Source organism: Phocoena phocoena, chromosome 12, assembly GCF_963924675.1.
Source record: "Phocoena phocoena chromosome 12, mPhoPho1.1, whole genome shotgun sequence".
In the NCBI taxonomy this organism is placed as follows: Eukaryota; Metazoa; Chordata; class Mammalia; order Artiodactyla; family Phocoenidae; genus Phocoena; species Phocoena phocoena.
In genome coordinates, this window is record NC_089230.1 from 5,984,005 (window position 1) to 6,001,199 (window position 17,195).

The 17,195-nt window shown below is 37.4% G+C and overlaps 1 protein-coding gene across 3 annotated transcripts in view; it reads left to right on the top strand.

The window, feature by feature from the left end:
• Window positions 1-17,195, top strand: part of PRKN (parkin RBR E3 ubiquitin protein ligase) — a 1,024,664-nt gene that overhangs the window by 1,765 nt on the left and 1,005,704 nt on the right. For 2 of the 3 annotated variants that reach the window (XM_065889066.1, XM_065889068.1), the window contains exon 1: window positions 9,989-10,148. The gene's annotated coding sequence lies outside the window, so the exon portion shown is untranslated. Of the gene's footprint in view, window positions 1-9,984; window positions 10,149-17,195 lie in introns of those variants that run through there. The other variant, XM_065889067.1, reaches the window with a different exon arrangement.

Below are 17,195 nucleotides of genomic sequence, written 5' to 3' on the forward strand. Positions count from 1 at the left end.
CTCCGCGGCATGTGGGATCTTCCCGGACCGGGGCACGAACCCGTGTCCCCTGCATCGGCAGGCGGACTCTCAACCACTGCGCCACCAGGGAAGCCCCAGTCTCTACCTTTTAATTGAAGTGTTATTTCATTAAAATTTAATGTAATTATTGAAATGATTGAATTTATCATTTTATTATATGTTTTCTATTTACTTTTCCAGTTTTGCTCCTCTGTTACTCATTTGCTGATTCTGGAGGATTCAGTAGTTTGTAGAATTCCCTTGTAATTTTTATTTGCTTTTTGGCTCAACATTTTTATTCATTTCAATTTTAATTCTAGGAATTATAATGTATCTTCTTAAATTTTGACAGTCAATATTGTTAATAATGCACCAGTTTCCACCCAAAATGTAGAAGAAATGGTTGATATCCATCCCCCATTCTTTATGCTGTAGTTGTCATATTTATTATATTTGTATGTATTTTGGACTCCTCATGAAACTTCTTAATTTTTGTGTTGAATGTTTTCTTAGCTCAGCACCATAATGAACTATCACTAGACTGAGTGGTTTAAACAATAGAAATTTATTTTCTCACAGTTCTGGAGGCTGGCAGTCTGAGATCAGAGTTCTAGTATGGTCAGGTTCTGGGGAGGGCCCTCTTCCTGGCTTATAGACAGCATCCTTTTTACTGCATCCTCACATGGCAGGAGAGACAGCAAACTCTGTGGTGTCTCTTCTGGTATAAGGACACTAATCTCTTCATGAGTGCCTCACCCACATGCCCTTATCTAAAACTAACCATCTCCCCAAGCTCCCATCTTCATATACCATTGCATTGGGGGTTAGGGCTTTAACATATGAATTTGGCTGGGGGGGTACTAAACTCAGTCCATATAAGCAATTATATTATTAAAGAAATTAAGATGAATAAAGCAAAAAATCCCCACATAATTGTCTTCTGTATTTACTCAGGCATTTAGCATTTCTGATGTTCTTATCCCTTTCTGAGGATCTACATTTCCATCTGTTGTCATTTCTCTTTAGTATGAAGAATTTTCTTTAGCATTTCTTTTAGGGTGAGTCTGCTTGTGACAGATTTTCTTAGTTTTCCTACATCTTAAAATATCTTTATTTTGCCTTTATTCCTGAAGGATATTCTTACTGGATGTAGAATTCTGTGTTTAACAGTGTTTTTGTTTTCAATTTGAATACCTTAAAGATGTTATACTTTTACTTCTGGCCTCCATTGCTTTTGATGATGAGTTTAAGCTATGTGAAGGAATCTCTTTTCCTGTTGCTTTCAAAAACTTGTTCCTTATCTTTGGCTTTCAATAGTTTGACTCTGATGTGCCTTGACACAGTCTTATTCAAATTTATGTTGCTTTTCGTTGTTGAGCATTTTGAATATGTACATTTATGTATTTCATCATATATTTTAAAATTCTGGGCATTATGTCTCAAATAATTTTTCTGCCCCATTTTCTCTTCTTTCTTTCTGTCACTACTATTATATATATGTTAAACCATTTGATATTACCTAGCAAGTCCCTGAGGTCTGTTCGTTTTTTAAAAAGCTCCCTTCTCTCTATTCTTCATTAACATTTCCCTGTTTTATCTCCATTTTGTTATTAAATCTATTAATAAATATTTATTTCAGATATTGTAGTTTTAGTTCTAGAATTTCCAGTTGATTCTTTTTTATAATCTTCATTTTCTGCAGGAAGTTGTTCTGACATGTTACTCAGTCATTACAAAAAGCAAAAATTCTGGCCTCTATCTGTTTAACACTGTGATAGTGAGGGTGAGGAGACTAAATGAAGTTTCTGATTAGAAAGAACTTAAAAGATAGTTAGAAATCAAAAATTATGTAAGAAACTAATAAAGAATGATACCAGATAGCATATAATCAAACATTAAGTTATGTGTTATAAATAATAGTTTTTTTAAAAAAAAATAGTAATAGCTAATAGTGACCTGGATCCTGCAACAACCCAATAAAGGTTAGATTGTATATGCAAGGTTGCTAAATGTTGAGCTGTGATTACGAAAATGCTGATTAATTCTAGAGCTTTGTTCTTCACTATTATTCATTGGGTGGAGGAATAGATTAGTATAGACTAGATTATATTAGAAATGAAGTAGGACTCAAAGCAATGACATCATTTGACTTTATTCTAGAAAAGAAATTATAGAAGTCAAAATCTATCTATTCTCTGCTGCCAGAGGATAATTTCACAATCTTCTCATCCTGATGGTTAATAGCTTCACTCAAGAGCAGCCATATGCGTTACGCTAATGTGCAACACTTTGAACGACAGGATACAAAATAAGGGGGCGGGGGAGGTAAACGTGGCTGAGATATGGAATTTCTACCAGTTGAGCTTGATCCCTGACTCAAACCTGGATGGGCTCCATTGTTACCAGAGTTCTCTACTCTGGGCGTTGGTGGGAGTTCGACATCACAGTTTGAGGCTGCATTCTCAAGCAGAGGCCTGTGCTTTACATTGTCAGTTGAAGGTAACCTTTAAGGGCCAGAGAATATATTCACAGTTTGTCCTTTTAAGGATATTTGATGCACCTACACAAGACCATTACCTGGATACATTTTTTTGTTGTTATTCTTTATATCTGTTGTATAGGAAGGGTAACTTTACTAGATGTTGCAGTTAGCTTTCTTCTAACTTTTTCCTCTGAACTTAGAAGTTACTTATATGACTAGATAGCAAGTGTCTATTATTCCTTAATTGGTGATTTTGCGTTTGTTATTTTTCTGCGATAATCAGAATATAATAATGGTCCTCTCTCAAAACAAGTGTTTGATTTTCTTAAACTATTAATTTTAGTAATTTTTAAGTGCTGGTCACACCTTCACCCCCTACTTACTTTAATCCTACATGGTAGATGTTCTTGCTGAATCATACTTTGTGCTTTTCTCAGTTTAAGAAAAAAGTCATTAAAATTCAAGTTTAAAACATACAATAAAGTACCCAATTTGGTCATTCATTTACCTAGGTTTAGAAAATACTGTATGTGTGTGTGTGTTTGTGTAAAATATATGTGTGTGGATATACACATATATGTAATATATTTATATGTATACCTTTATATATATACACACACATCTTTTCTTTATAATTGTTTCTTAGACTAATATCAAGATGTTATGGACTAATAGGTATATGTGTATATATTATATGTGTATATATTATATACTTATACATATAAAGTATATACACACACAGTAATTTTATTAATTTGGATATACACACATATGTATACATGCATATATACCTATATATGAATACACATACATATTCTTTTGTAATCATTTCTTAAATTAATTTTTAATGATTTAAAGTATATTAAATTTTTTTACTAGCAGAGTCCTATGAAAAATGCGTAATATGCTGCAGTCCTTTAACAAATGGTTTAAATTATGAGTGCAAGAAATTAGGATTAAAACAAATTTTACTTTCTGAATACTGAAGATATACTGTGTGATTTGGGGGAGGTTAATTTCACCTTCATATAAGGATTTTGAGATTTCTATATGAAAGTTGTTAAGTACATGTTCAGCGTAGTTCTTGTGAGCAAAATCTGTAACATGAAGAATGTAGGAATTGGTTCTAAGTATTAGATAATTCCATGGACTCACATTGTTCTGAGGATGGTCTGAGGTTGATAGTTGTGAGAAAGTTGGATTTTAAAATAAGAATATAAAGTAAAAATCATGGTGAGTGAAAATACCCCATTGAAATATATTAAATTGCCCAAGAATTATAAAACATGCAGCTTGGATAATACAACCCTGGGAGGACGCTCAGAAAAGAAGAGAGTCCAAGCAGACCTCTGGGCACTCTAAAATCAGTAGGTCGAACAAAAAAAGAGAATCTGATAGATGAAGCTAAGAAAGTACGTCCTGTGTTGTAGGAGGGAAACTGGGAGGGCTTAGTGGCAGATGCCAAGAGAAAAAAAGTTTTATTGGAACAAGATCCTTACTGAATGTCCCTGAATGGCCAAATATGAGAAGAATAGAAAAGCAGCCATTGACTGGAAACGTGGAGGTCATACCAAGAGCAGGCTTCAAGAGTAGTTCATAAAAGAATGGAAAGTAAAGAAATGGAAAGCTGAACTGTAAGAAATTCACAGTAGAATATTCTGTGCAGAGAAGTGGGATAGTGAATGGAGGGGAATGTGAGGACAAGGTTTGTCTGTTTGGGGTAGAAGCTACTAGAGTGATATTTCTCAAAGGTAGAGAAGAAACTACTCACCAGAGATATGTAGGGTTACTTTTTTGTTGCCATGGTTATTAGAGTGCGCTCCTGACATTTACTGGGCTGCAGCTGGAGCTAAACATCCTGCAGAGCTTAGGGCATTCTCTCTCGAGGAGGAATTGTCTTGCTCGAAAAGCAATGAGCCCATTTATACTCTGATGGCAATGGTCTATCTTGGGCTCTGTTTTCATTTGATTCTCTCAGTGAAAATGTCTAAGCTCACATGATATAGCATGACATCTAAAATCACTTCGTCACTAAGCCTTTGATAAGTTCTGGACTTCTCTGGATTGGCCTACCTTGGATCACCTCTATTCTAGGGAGTCAATCACTATGACCTGGGGAACACCAGGCACTGACTGGTTTATGTCCATCTTTGAGCCAGTCACTGTGACAAAGAGGATGAGGTTGTGCTAATTAATGAGAACTCACACCTGGAGTTGGGGCGGGGGGGAAGGGTGAATCACCCCACCTCAATCCTGTGACTAGTCTCAGTGTAGGAGGAGTAGAATGGCTGTTTTCAAGGCAGTCAGAATCCTACAAAGACCATAATCATTGATGAAACTATTATAGTTATAACTAAAAAAGTAGGCCCCAATCAGACAGGACAAGTAGAATAGCCCTGAGAAAAATATAAGTAAGTGCCCATCAACCTATGACTCCTTCCCCCTCCTTCCTCCCAGTTACTTTCTTGTCCTCTGGATCTTCTGAACCCTGGTCAAGGATAGCATAAAAAGTAAGTGTGAATGTGACTCATCATCTTTTTCTTGTCATTGTATTATGGTGCTTATTGATAATCCACATAATGGATAATGTTTAGTGATATGGTGTTTATTTCTGGTGCTATAATAGGTGTCATCAGAACAAGCATTCCCAAACTTTTAATTTAAAATTAAATCTCAGAACATGGAGATAAGCTAAATTCTTTATCATGTCTCTGTTCTTGGAAGTTGTCTGTATCATGAAGAGGAGCAGAAATTTAAAAAAATTAGGCTACTTAATTTAGCTCTTCTCACCTCCTATTTAATCTACCTTAGTTATAATACAAACAGTGGAAGCTGCTTTAATGAGTGCTACCTCCACTAGGTGACTAAAGTTAGGAAACTAGTTTTGCAAAACAAACTTACCTTGTACCAAGAGTACAAGGTAATATACTAAGGACTCTTTCCAAAATTTCCTAATACATCCATAATCTCAACAAATCTTTTGTAACTGGCACTTGATGTTGTATACATTATCTCCATTTTAGCAGATAAGGAAGCTAAGAATCCAGGTGAACAGATAATTTGTCCTAAGTCATAAAATTAGCAACTGGCACAACCAGGATTCCAATTTCTTTTGTCCTGGCTCTGAGGGCATTCTGCTTTCTATGACTCTTAAAGAGGTAGTAGAGGAGGAGGGTTGGGTGCTTCTCTCCTCCTCTCTTTTAGGAATCATTCTCCTCCTCTCTTTTAGGAATCATGGCTGAAATGACAGGACTAGAACAGACGGAACATACACATTTCTCACATGGGTCAGAAAAAGATGGAGACCCACTGCGAATTATGGTACTGCCATTAAACACTAGCTGTTTTTCATATAATGGCATTTGGCTATTTATCAGGTCACTTTAAGATGTTTGTTCTTATCCATACCAATATTTTAGTTGGCCAAATATCTGCTATGTATTTGATCAGTCTTTCCATCAGAAAATTCATACTACATTTCTGATTTGCTGCTCAAAAATATTCATTTATAAAGTATTGGTACAGTTTATCCAAATTTAACTTAAGCTCACAAACTTTTTTCTATTTATAAGGAAAAAAGGCTTTTATTATTATTTTTTTTACATCTTTATTGGAGTACAATTGCTTTACAATGGTGTGTTAGTGAATAAGTTATACATATACATATGTTCCCATATCTCTTCCCTCTTGCATCTCCCTCCCTCCCCCGCTCCCTATCCCACCCCTCTAGGTGGTCACAAAGCACCAAGCTGATCTCCCTGTGCTATGCGGCTGCTTCCCACTAGCTATCTGTTTTACATTTGGTAGTGTATATATGTGCATGCCACTCTCTCACTTTGTCACAGCTTACCCTTCCCCCTCCCCAGATCCTCAAGTCCATTCTCTAGTAGGTCTGTGTCTTTATTCCTGTCTTACCCCTAGGTTCTTCATGACATTTTTTTTTTCTTAGATTCCATATATATGTGTTAGCATATGGTATTTGTCTTTCTCTTTCTGACTTACTTCACTCTGTATGACAGACTCTAGGTCCATCCACCTCACTACAAATAACTCAATTTTGTTTCTTTTTATGGCTGAGTAATATTCCATTGTATATATGTGCCACATCTTCTTTATCCATTCATCTGATGATGGACACTTAGGTTGCTTCCGTGCCCTGACTATTGTAAATAGAGCTGCAATGAACATTTTGGTACATGACTCTTTTTGAATTATGGTTTTCTCAGGGTATATGCCCAGTAGTGGGATTGCTGGGTCATAGGGTAGTTCTATTTGTAGTTTTTTAAGGAACCTCCATACTGTTCTCCATAGTGGCTGTACAAATTCACATTCCCACCAAAAAAGGCTTTTAGATAATAATGATTTCATTAGTGGTACAGAGTTATCTAGTATGTTTTTTGCAGATTTTTTTCCTTTAGTTTTCTTTATAATTCTTGTCCTTAAGGTGGAATTCCCATGATTTGAACCCCTGGAGAAGATCAGCAACTTCAGATCTCCTGGAATATTTATTCCTTTTTTTAGTAACCTTTGTATAGTTTTCAACTGCTTCTTCCCCAGTGGTGTTTTACTTCTTTTAAAAAAGTCTATTCACGCTACTAGAAAATCCAGTTTGCAACTGGGACCATACCTTTTGTCCCTTATAGCCACTCACTTGTTGCCATGTCTTATCTGATGAATTGCTGGTCTTATGGTCTCTGATCAGAGGATGCCAGGAGTATACCTCAAGGGATTCTGATACATTTTTATTTCTCCTCCTCTACTTTCAACAGTGTCACATGGCATCTACTTAAAAGTATATCAAAAGCACCTTTTCCTCTGTAATTGTTCTTTTCTTTTTTTTTCAATCAGTTTTCTTTATTTGGAACACTTTTGTCACTTCCAGTTTTTACTCTTTCTAAATATTTTGTGTGCTGGTAAAATATGTCAGGATTTTGCTCCTGTGGTGTCATCTCTGGCATCTACTCTCAGTTTGGTGTCATTTTTATCTCATTGTGTCTTGTAAATATTGTTCATTGTGGTTTGCTCTTAGCTCTTCACTGGAGATTTTATTTTTTTAATCTCATTTTCTACTGCTAACCTGTATAGAGGCTATCTGAATTATGTTATAAAGACTTTTTTGCTGTTGTGTTTTGTAATTTTTTTATCATAAGGAAAAGGAATGTGAACTTTTCTTCTGAGACGATTTTAGGCAGCATGTTATAGTAAATGCAATGGGATTTAGAGGTAGATTGAACTGAGTTTAAATTGTGATTCCATTACAAAGTAGCTGATGTCCTTAAAAAAAGTGATTACAATTCTCAAGGCCTTCATTTACTTTCTATTAAATAAGGATAATAATAGTGACCTTACCAGATCCTCGGGAAGCTTAAAGTAGCATATGTAATGTGCAACTTCTACCACGTAGTAACTGCTTGAATATTATTGGCATTGTAATTATTATTTTATTATAATTATTATTTGGTGGGCCATCTCACATTTGAATTTAGAACTAGTAAGTGATAAATTACTTACTAGTTACCACTGTGATACGGGGACTTCCCTGGTGGCACAGTGGTTAAGAATCCACCTGCCAATGCAGAAGACACGGGTTCGAGCCCTGGTCCGGGAAGATCCCACATGCCGCGGAGCAACTAAGCCCGTGTGCCACAACTACTAAAGCCCACGTGCCTAGAGCCCGTGCTCCGCAACAAGAAAAGCCACCGTAATGAGAAGCTCGCGCACCGCATTGAAGAGTAGCCCCAGCTCGCTGCAACTAGAGAAAGGCTACATGCAGCAATGAAGAAGCAATGCAGCCAAAAATAAAAAAATTATTTATTTATTAAAAAAATTAAATAAAGGAGATACAGCAGAAAATAAGCTATAGTGCTTGACCTTGAGGAGTGTATAATCTTTTAAAGAGGTAAAATATATACCAAAGACATATACAAATATTCGTTATTTTTGAAAGTAATTATTTGATAGTTATAAACACTCTAAATATTACTTAATGTATTATAGAACACCCTCTGTGGTTTATTTATATTTTGAATATTAGGGAACTGAGAGTTAAAGAGTGAAGGTTAATGTGTTTACCCCAGTCTCCTGAGCTGATAAGGGACCTACAGGAATTGGTGAATAGGTCCTCTCACTTTGGAGGATGTATTTGTCACCTCTGCTGTACTGCTTCCATGAGAGAACATGGCAAGTCTTGTAAGACGTACACAGTAAAAGCCACTGGAGCCCTGAAGAGGTGAGGTCAGTCTTGAGGGGGCTGATAGCAAGAGGCCTCTTGGAGGAGGTCACATTGGAGATGGATCGTGGAGGTGAACAGGCTTTCAAAAGGCAGAGGTGAGGAAGGGTGTGACGTGAGCAGAGGCAAGGGCTGGGGGCAGGCGTTTTCTGTTATATGTTTTTTGGGAGCATTTAGTTTAGATTTGTGCCTTTAAAGGATTTGAGGGCTACGACACAGCGAGGGCTCTAGATTAATACGGTTTACTTTGCAGAACAGTGTAGGACATTTCGGAAGTGAAGAGAGTATATTAAGACTCCTGCTGGGAGGCTGTTGCAGGAATCTAGATGTGATTGAATGAGCGTAGTGACAGAAGGAGTGGAAGGAAAGGGCAGATGCGAGAGCCATTGAGGTGGCGGGGCAGTTGGCAGTGAGAAGAAAGCATGTAAGAAGACTGTGAGGTTCCAGCCTGGTCCTTGAGGGGAACGGTGGTTCCAAAAAGAGAAAGGGTATATCACTAGTTTCAAAAGAAAGGGCAAATATATATTTCCATAAGACCCAGTGAAGCCTTTTGGCTGGGACCACCAGTGCCTAGGGCTCTGCTGGGTCTTCCCTCTGATCTATGAAGTGGCTTTTTTTTTTTTTTTTTTTTTTTTTTTTTTTTTGGTGGTACGCGGGCCTCTCACTGTTGTGGTCTCTCCCGCTGCGGAGCACAGGCTCCGGACGCGCAGGCTCAGCGGCCATGGCTCACGGGCCCAGCCGCTCCGTGGCATGTGGGATCCTCCCAGACCAGGGCACGAACTCGTGTCCCCTGCATCGGCAGGCGGACTCTCAACCACTGCGAAGTGGCTTGGTTTTGTTCCATTGCTGTACCATGGGTGCTAACACAATGCATTTGATTTTTTATTAACAGGGGCACTGTAGAGGCAGTGTGAGTTTGTACAGGCTGTAAGAGCTGAATCTCTTCGATAAACTCATGGGAATCTTACAATTCCAATCAAGCAAGTGTTCTGCTGGAGTCCCTCTGTTTTCTAGGATGGATGTCAAAGGGAGCATGCAATTTTGTTTGCGGGTCACTGACTAATATACGAAAGGGAAGTCCCACAGGGAAATTCCATTTTTCTCCAGATATTACTCCATAGCATTAAGTTTTATGTTCTAAGTGAAAGAAAATGTATGCTGTTAATCAAAGGGTGGGTGATGGGTAAATCAGTTTAGAAATGTTGCTATCGCCATTTAAGGGCTTTGAGTAATGCTTACTTTTTTTTTCTTCCCCTCCAATTTTCTTGGTCAGTGTTTGTCAGGTTCAACTCCAGCCATGGTTTCCCAGTGGAGGTCGATTCTGACACCAGCATCTTCCAGCTCAAGGAGGTGGTTGCTAAGCGACAGGGGGTTCCAGCTGACCAGTTGCGTGTGATTTTCGCAGGGAAGGAGCTGAGGAATGACTTGACAGTGCGGGTGAGTCTCCCTTAGTGGATCGTTCCTGGGATGCAGCCAACCCCATTGCTTATGCTGCTTCTGCTGCCAAGCTGACATTCATGCCTGAGATCTAATAGAATAAATAGTGCCTGGGGATTCCTTGAACTTTACTCCATACCGCTTCATTAATTCTGACCTTCTTAATTATGCATTAAAACAGCAAGCCCGATGGATTGGAAGAATAACTGTGAGCGAGAGAGGGAAAAGAGAGCGAGCACACAAACTGGGCTTAGTGAATAAATGTTTACTGACTACAGGAGAAGCAAGGCACAATTTCTCTGTCTGTTCAATTTCTACCTTACTTATTCCATTTGAATCTTAATGAAGAAGGATTCAAATAAATTGTTCCAAATCAGGTTGCTCAGTCACTGTGCTGTGAGGAATGTGTAACCCAATTGTGACCCCTGGAGGATGGTCCTAGGTCTGCTGCCGGGGCTCAGTAGGGGAGGTGCAGGGCTCAGGGCCGTTCACAGCAGGATTGAGAGCTCCCTGCCCCGTCAGAATCGCAGTGCCCAAGCTGTGGTGAAGGAAGACTGATGCACAGCAAAAGTCCACCTTTGTATTCAATTTCTCCAAGCTTTAGTAACATTTTCCCTAGAATGGGCCACTGAAACATTAGAGAGAGAGCAGTGTGTGTTTTCTCTTCTGTCCCTAATGCTTTCAGGGCACTGCACGGCTCCAGATACCATCAAAGGGCTATATCCTTTTCATCTGGGTGTTTCATTCACAACAGTGATTTCTGTAGGAGAAGGGGAGAATTGGGTAGGCGATTGATGAGCAGTGCCGTCACCTAGAAGTGGAGACCTGTAATTTGTTGAGGACGCCAGCAAATAGGACTCAATATGGATTGAAGTCATTCTTTGAGAAAGTGTAAGAAACGAGTTGGTTTCTGTGGATGGTTCAGGTGATGCTGAAGAACCCTGCAGACACACTTTCCCCCTTTCTTAGCCGGCACAGATGAATTGCGCTTCTGTTTACAGCTGTGCGGGCGCTGCTGTGTCTCTACTCAGAGTCCCTACTTTATGGACATCCTGTCACTGTCTCTTCTTGGTGATGATGTTTACTGCTTTGCGAAATGCTTTCGAATCTGGGCGTACAAAAGAAGCTATAGAAATGTAAATCACTCCCTCCTTCTCCAGCACTCCTCCTGTGACGGCAGGAGGCACGTGCTCACTGTGCACAAACTGCTGTGCTTTGCTGTTAGGCAATTTGTTTTTATAAGGGAAGTGCCCGTGCTAAAAAGGGTTTTGATTTTTTTTTTATTTCAGTCAACTGAAAAGCTTTTTTACTGTACCTGCCAAACTCTAAATCCAAGAATGTTTCCTTCATAAATTATTTTAAAACAGCTTCTTGAACCAAAGTATTTTATGTTACCAGAAGTTTTGAAGTTTCAGGTTCTAAAGCTTCTCACCTCTACCATTGGAGCTGATAGGTTACACTAATTGCTACAGACAATTGATTTTTATAGATAGATAGATATGGATAAGATATAGATATAAATGTAGATATATAGATAGATTGATTAAGATTCTTTATTTTGACAAACACTTCAAATGTTCTGGGCTTCTCAGGGGATCCCAAAGAAAGGCAAAACTCATCCCTACTCTTGTAGAGACTGCTGTTTACTTACGGCCCCTAAAATCAACAGAAATATTAGGTTGAACCATATAGGTTAAAACTATCAGCAATTTCACGTAGCTCAACCAAATAGCTATAACATAAGGATGTCAAACATGACAACTGCCATATGAAAACTGAAATATAAGTATTATGAAATTTTAAAGGTGGAGAAAACACATCTGAGTGAAAGTCACCAAGAAAGACTTCATGGATGAATTGAAACTCGAGTAGGGTTCTGGACGTGGAGAATGAGCATAGGGTGTCCTTGGAAACAAGCATAGGTTCCTATTCTTTTAGAACCTAGAGGAGATGCTGAAGATGGGGTAAGAAGGGAGTTGGGAGCTGTATTTTACAGAGCTTTGACCGATGTGACATTGAAGTTTCATGTATGGAGATCTTGAGCAAAATAAGGTGCCCTGGAGAGAAATAGGAGTCTGGAGATCCAGTTTGATCATGGGCAGGATGAGGAGTTGCATCCATGACAAGAGTTAATGCTGGTGGGAGATGCTGGCAGGCAGCTGAACTTAGGTGTAGAGCTTAGGGCTTGCTTTATATTTGAGGACTACTTACATGGAGGTAAATATTGCGGTTACTGGAGCAGATTCAGTTGCCAAGGTACAGAGGACAGCGGCGCAGGAAGTGTGTTAGGTAGCAGGGGAAGAGCCAGTAAAAGAGGCATCATCCATCCACTGACACTTATGAAGATACTTTGGAAAAGAAAATTACTGGTAAAGAATATATGTGCTAGGCTTCCCCGGTGGCGCAGTGGTTGGGAGTCCGCCTGCCGATGCAGGGGACGCGGGTTCGTGCCCCGGTCCGGGAAGATCCCACATGCCACGGAGCGGCTGGGCCCGTGAGCCATGGCCGCTGAGCCTGCGCATCCGGAGCCTGTGCTCCGCAACGGGAGAGGCCACAGCGGTGAGAGGCCCGCGTACCACAAAAAAAAAAAAAAAAAAAAAAAAAAGAATATATGTGCTGTGAAAAGATGGAGGATGTTGAAGGACTTGGTGACTGTGGTGGTGAATTAGGGACCTTCAGAACTCCAGGCCAAGACTGTAGTTGGAAAAAGCCAGATTTCAGGGGTTCAGTATGAATCATGGGACTATGTAATGAGCACGGCCCAGCTGGTCATTGAGGGGAAGGAGAGACAGAAGGAGTTCCTGGAGGAGCAGCAGGTCCTGCACTGTGTTGTACATTTCCTAGCCCTTGACTGTGTGCATGGCTGACTTTTATACAGTTGTCATCAGTGTGAGAATGCAATTTTATATTCTGAATTCTTTCACTTAATATTATATCATAGGCATTTTCCATGTGTTGTATAATCTTCATTTCTAAGTATCTAGATAATTCTCTGTAATAAGAGTGTTTATATTATATTTAGGGAGTATCTAGTTTTTACTATTACAAATTAAGGCAAAACAATTTTTTAAAAGGTATCTTATATACTTAGAGAATATGGCCTCTCTGTGTTTCAGTTTGCTTATTTGTAAAATGGGAATAATAATAATAGCCATCTCATTGGGATTTTGTGAGGACTAAGTTAATTTATGTAAAACTCTTAGAACAGAGTACAACATATAGTAAACACTATCTAAATGTGAGCATTTATTAGCATCATCACTATCATGATTGTCATCATTATTATTAGGCAGTTACTTCAGGGTCTAAGTGATCACCTTAAATAACATGACAACTTTCCATTATGAATTATGATAAGTATATCTGCAATAATTTAAACAGTTAAAGCAATGATAATAGGATGCATATTTTACTGGAGCAGTAAAGTGTGTGTGTGTGTGTGTGTGTGTGTGTGTGTGTGTAATATTTATACATTTTAACTAAAAAGAACTTTGTGGAGTTTATAAATAAATGTTTGAACCTTATATATACAGGTTTTACTTAAGAATAGTACAATTTGAATTTAGTAAGCTTAAAAAAACTTTACTGTTCCTCTAGTATTTAGTAAAAATAGACACCTATTGCTGCACTGTTCAGCAAAGTTTCATCATGGTATTATTGCTTTTAAGATATATTTTTATAAAGTAGATATCTGCCACATACTCACTATATTTGTTAGAAGTGAATTGGAAAGAGCTATACATTTTTTCCTACTTCATAAGCAATGTTTCTGTGCATATTATCATTTTCCTTATACTTACAAGTATGCAATATAAAATATTAGTCTTTGACATATGATTCACAGTGAATTGATATTTTTTCTTTGTAAAGAGTTATTGTCAGCTCTTGCAACAGAGTATTCAGGGCCTATTCAAATGATGGGTCACCCTTTCTCCTATCCTTCATTTCTGACACACTGCATATCAAGAATGCCTGAAATCACCTCTACATAGTTTTCAATTTATTATTCAAATTTATACAAGGAAAACAAGGTTCTAATGTAGTTGTATATACTAAAACTGATGAACTTTGAAATTAGACTAACTTAAAATTACAGGGACTTGAGAATTTATGTAAGATTTTGTTTGAGCAGAATTCACTGTATTCACATGAGTTGTATTATTATTAATATTATTAATATCAGTATAGGTTATTAGCCTGTGATTAGTCAGAGTTCTCCAGAGAAACAGAACCAATAGATATATAGAAAGATAACGAAAAATTGGTCACATATTATGGAGGCTGACAAGTCCCAAGATCTGCAGTCAACAAGCTTAGTTTCAGTCTGAGTCTGAAGGCTTGTAAACTGGAAGAAGTGACGGTGTCCTTTCAATCTGAAGGCTGGTAAGCTTGAGACCCAGGAAGAGCTGATGCTTTAGCTCAAGTCCAAGGCTGCAAAAAAACCCAGTGTACCAGCTAGATGGCTGTTGGGCAGGAGGAATTCTCTCTTACTCATGGGAGGGTCAAACTTTTTGTTCAGGGCTTAAACTGACTGGATGGGGCCCACTTATCTGGGGGAAAAGAGGTATCTGATTTACTCAATCTACTGATTCCAATAATAATCTCATCTGGGCAAACCCTCACAGACACACCTAGACTAATATCTGACCAAATGTCTGGGCACTCCATGGCCCAGTCAAGTTGACACATAAAATTCACCATCACAATCAGGATATGAGAAACCTCATTATATTTAATTAGTGTTAGAGGAAAGTTATTCTATTTTATTATCTTTGTAATAATGAATTAGACTTACAAGGTAGAAAATAAAATACGTTTGTTTTACATAGAAATGTTTGCTTTATAAAAGGATTCATTCAGGTGGATGGTCAAAAATTCCTTTCATTAAATATTCAATTTTATGATCTTTAAAATGTATATACACATTTGGAGACCATCTTTTCATGAAATAGGTCATTTTGCAATAAGTATTAAAGGACATCAGTTTATTACCCCTGTTAATCTTTGTGATATAACAATATCTGAGCTTGGAAGACCAGAGACGTTAAGACTTTAATAGCTTAGGTTGTAAATACTAAAGAAAAATGAGTGACCCTAAAAGCCAAATTATTTAATTGGCTATGTTTTTAGTGATATACATTTCAAAATTTGAGAGTAGTGAAAACCAGCTTTCACTGATAAAGTAAACTATGTCCAATGACTAACAAATTCAAGTTTTGGAAATCTCTAAGAATATTTACCTATTTCAAAAAAATATTATATATTGTTTTGCTCATATCTCTAATTAACCTGCTAAGTTTTGAAACTTTAAAAACTTCACAAGGGTGTTACGAATACCCTGAATGTTCCTTGAACTTCCTCTAAGATAAGTAAGTATTGCTTAACTAAATTTTTGAAAGTTGATATTTTCTTAATGTCTTTTAAATTTTTTCCAACATGATTATTTCCCTTTTAATATACTTAGGCTATATTTTTCTGATTATATAATTAATATATGTTAGTTTTTAAAATTCAGATGATAGGGAAAAGCATACCAGCAGACCCCTAACTCTACTCATGTGTACATTTTTTAGATTTTTAAAATTTTTATCGGAATACAGTTGATTTACAATGTTGTTAGTTTCAAGTGTACAGCAAAGTGAATCAGTTATACACACATATATATCCACACTTTTTTAGATTCTTTTCCCATATAGGCCATTACAGAGTATTGAGTAGAGTTCCACTATCAGGCCACTTCTGCCACAGTGCCAGTGGAGACTGTGTGTGGGGCTAGAAATCACTACCACACAGCAATAATGAGGAGTCCCTACTTCATGTCAGGTGTCAACAGATACCAAGTGGAGAACTTGGACTTCTGTTTCCACTGGCAGTAATAAGTGGTACCCCCCTTTTGCAGCTGGAGTAGTGTCATAAAAAGCTAAAATAGAAAGTTTAAATAAAAGCCACAGTCTCATAATGTAATGAGAAAATGGCCAGATATCAAAAGAAAACCACCAAGGACCAGGAAGCTCTCAAATTGAATGAAAAAAAACAATCAATAGTTGCTGATACTAAGATGACAGAGATGTTAGAATTATCTGACAGATATTTTAAGCAGGCATGATAAAATGCTTCAATGAACAGTTATAAACATGCTTGAAATATAAAAAAAAAGTCTGAGAAAGAAATAGAAGATATAAAGAAGAATCAAATGGAAACTGTAGAACTGAAGAATATAGTAACAAATAGAAAGCTCACTGGGTGGGCTCAACAGCAGAATGGAGGAGGCAGAGGAAAATGTTAGTGAACTGGAAGATAGAACAATACAAATTGCACAATCTGAACAGAGAGAAAATAGACTAAAAAAAGAAAGAAAAAAAGAGCCTCAGAAACATATGGGTCTATAAAACTACACTTAAAATTGTGTCATCACGGTCCTGAAAGGAGAGGATAAAAGAAGGTAGGGAAAAGTGCTTAAAGAAATAATGGCTGAAAACTTGCCAAATTTTTTAAGAGACATAAACTTACAGATTAATGAAGCTGAGAGAATCCAAAATTGGATATATTCAAAGAAATCCACACATCATAATTAAACTTCTGAAAACTAAATACAAGGCAAAAGCCTTGAAAGCAGCTAGAGAAAATGTACAATTTACCCACAATGGAAAAAACAATTTGAATGACAGTGGATTTCTCATAAGCAACTATGAAGGTCAAAAGGAAGTGGCACAATATTCTTCAAGTGCTGAAAAAAAAAAAAAAAAAAAAACTTTTAATCCAGAAACCTATACCCAGCAAAAATACCTTTAAGGAATAAAGGAGAAGTTAATATATTTTTGGATGAAGAAATACTAATAGAAATTGTCACCAGGAAAACTACCCTAAAAGAATGAATCAAAGAAGGAAGTTCTTTAATACAAAAGAAAACGATAGAAGAATGAACTGTGGAACATCAGGAAGGAAGAACACAGTAAGCAAAAGTATGGTTAAATACAATTGAGTTTCCTTCTCCTCTATAGTTTTCTAAATTATGTTTGAGGATTATAGAAAAAATTATAACAATGT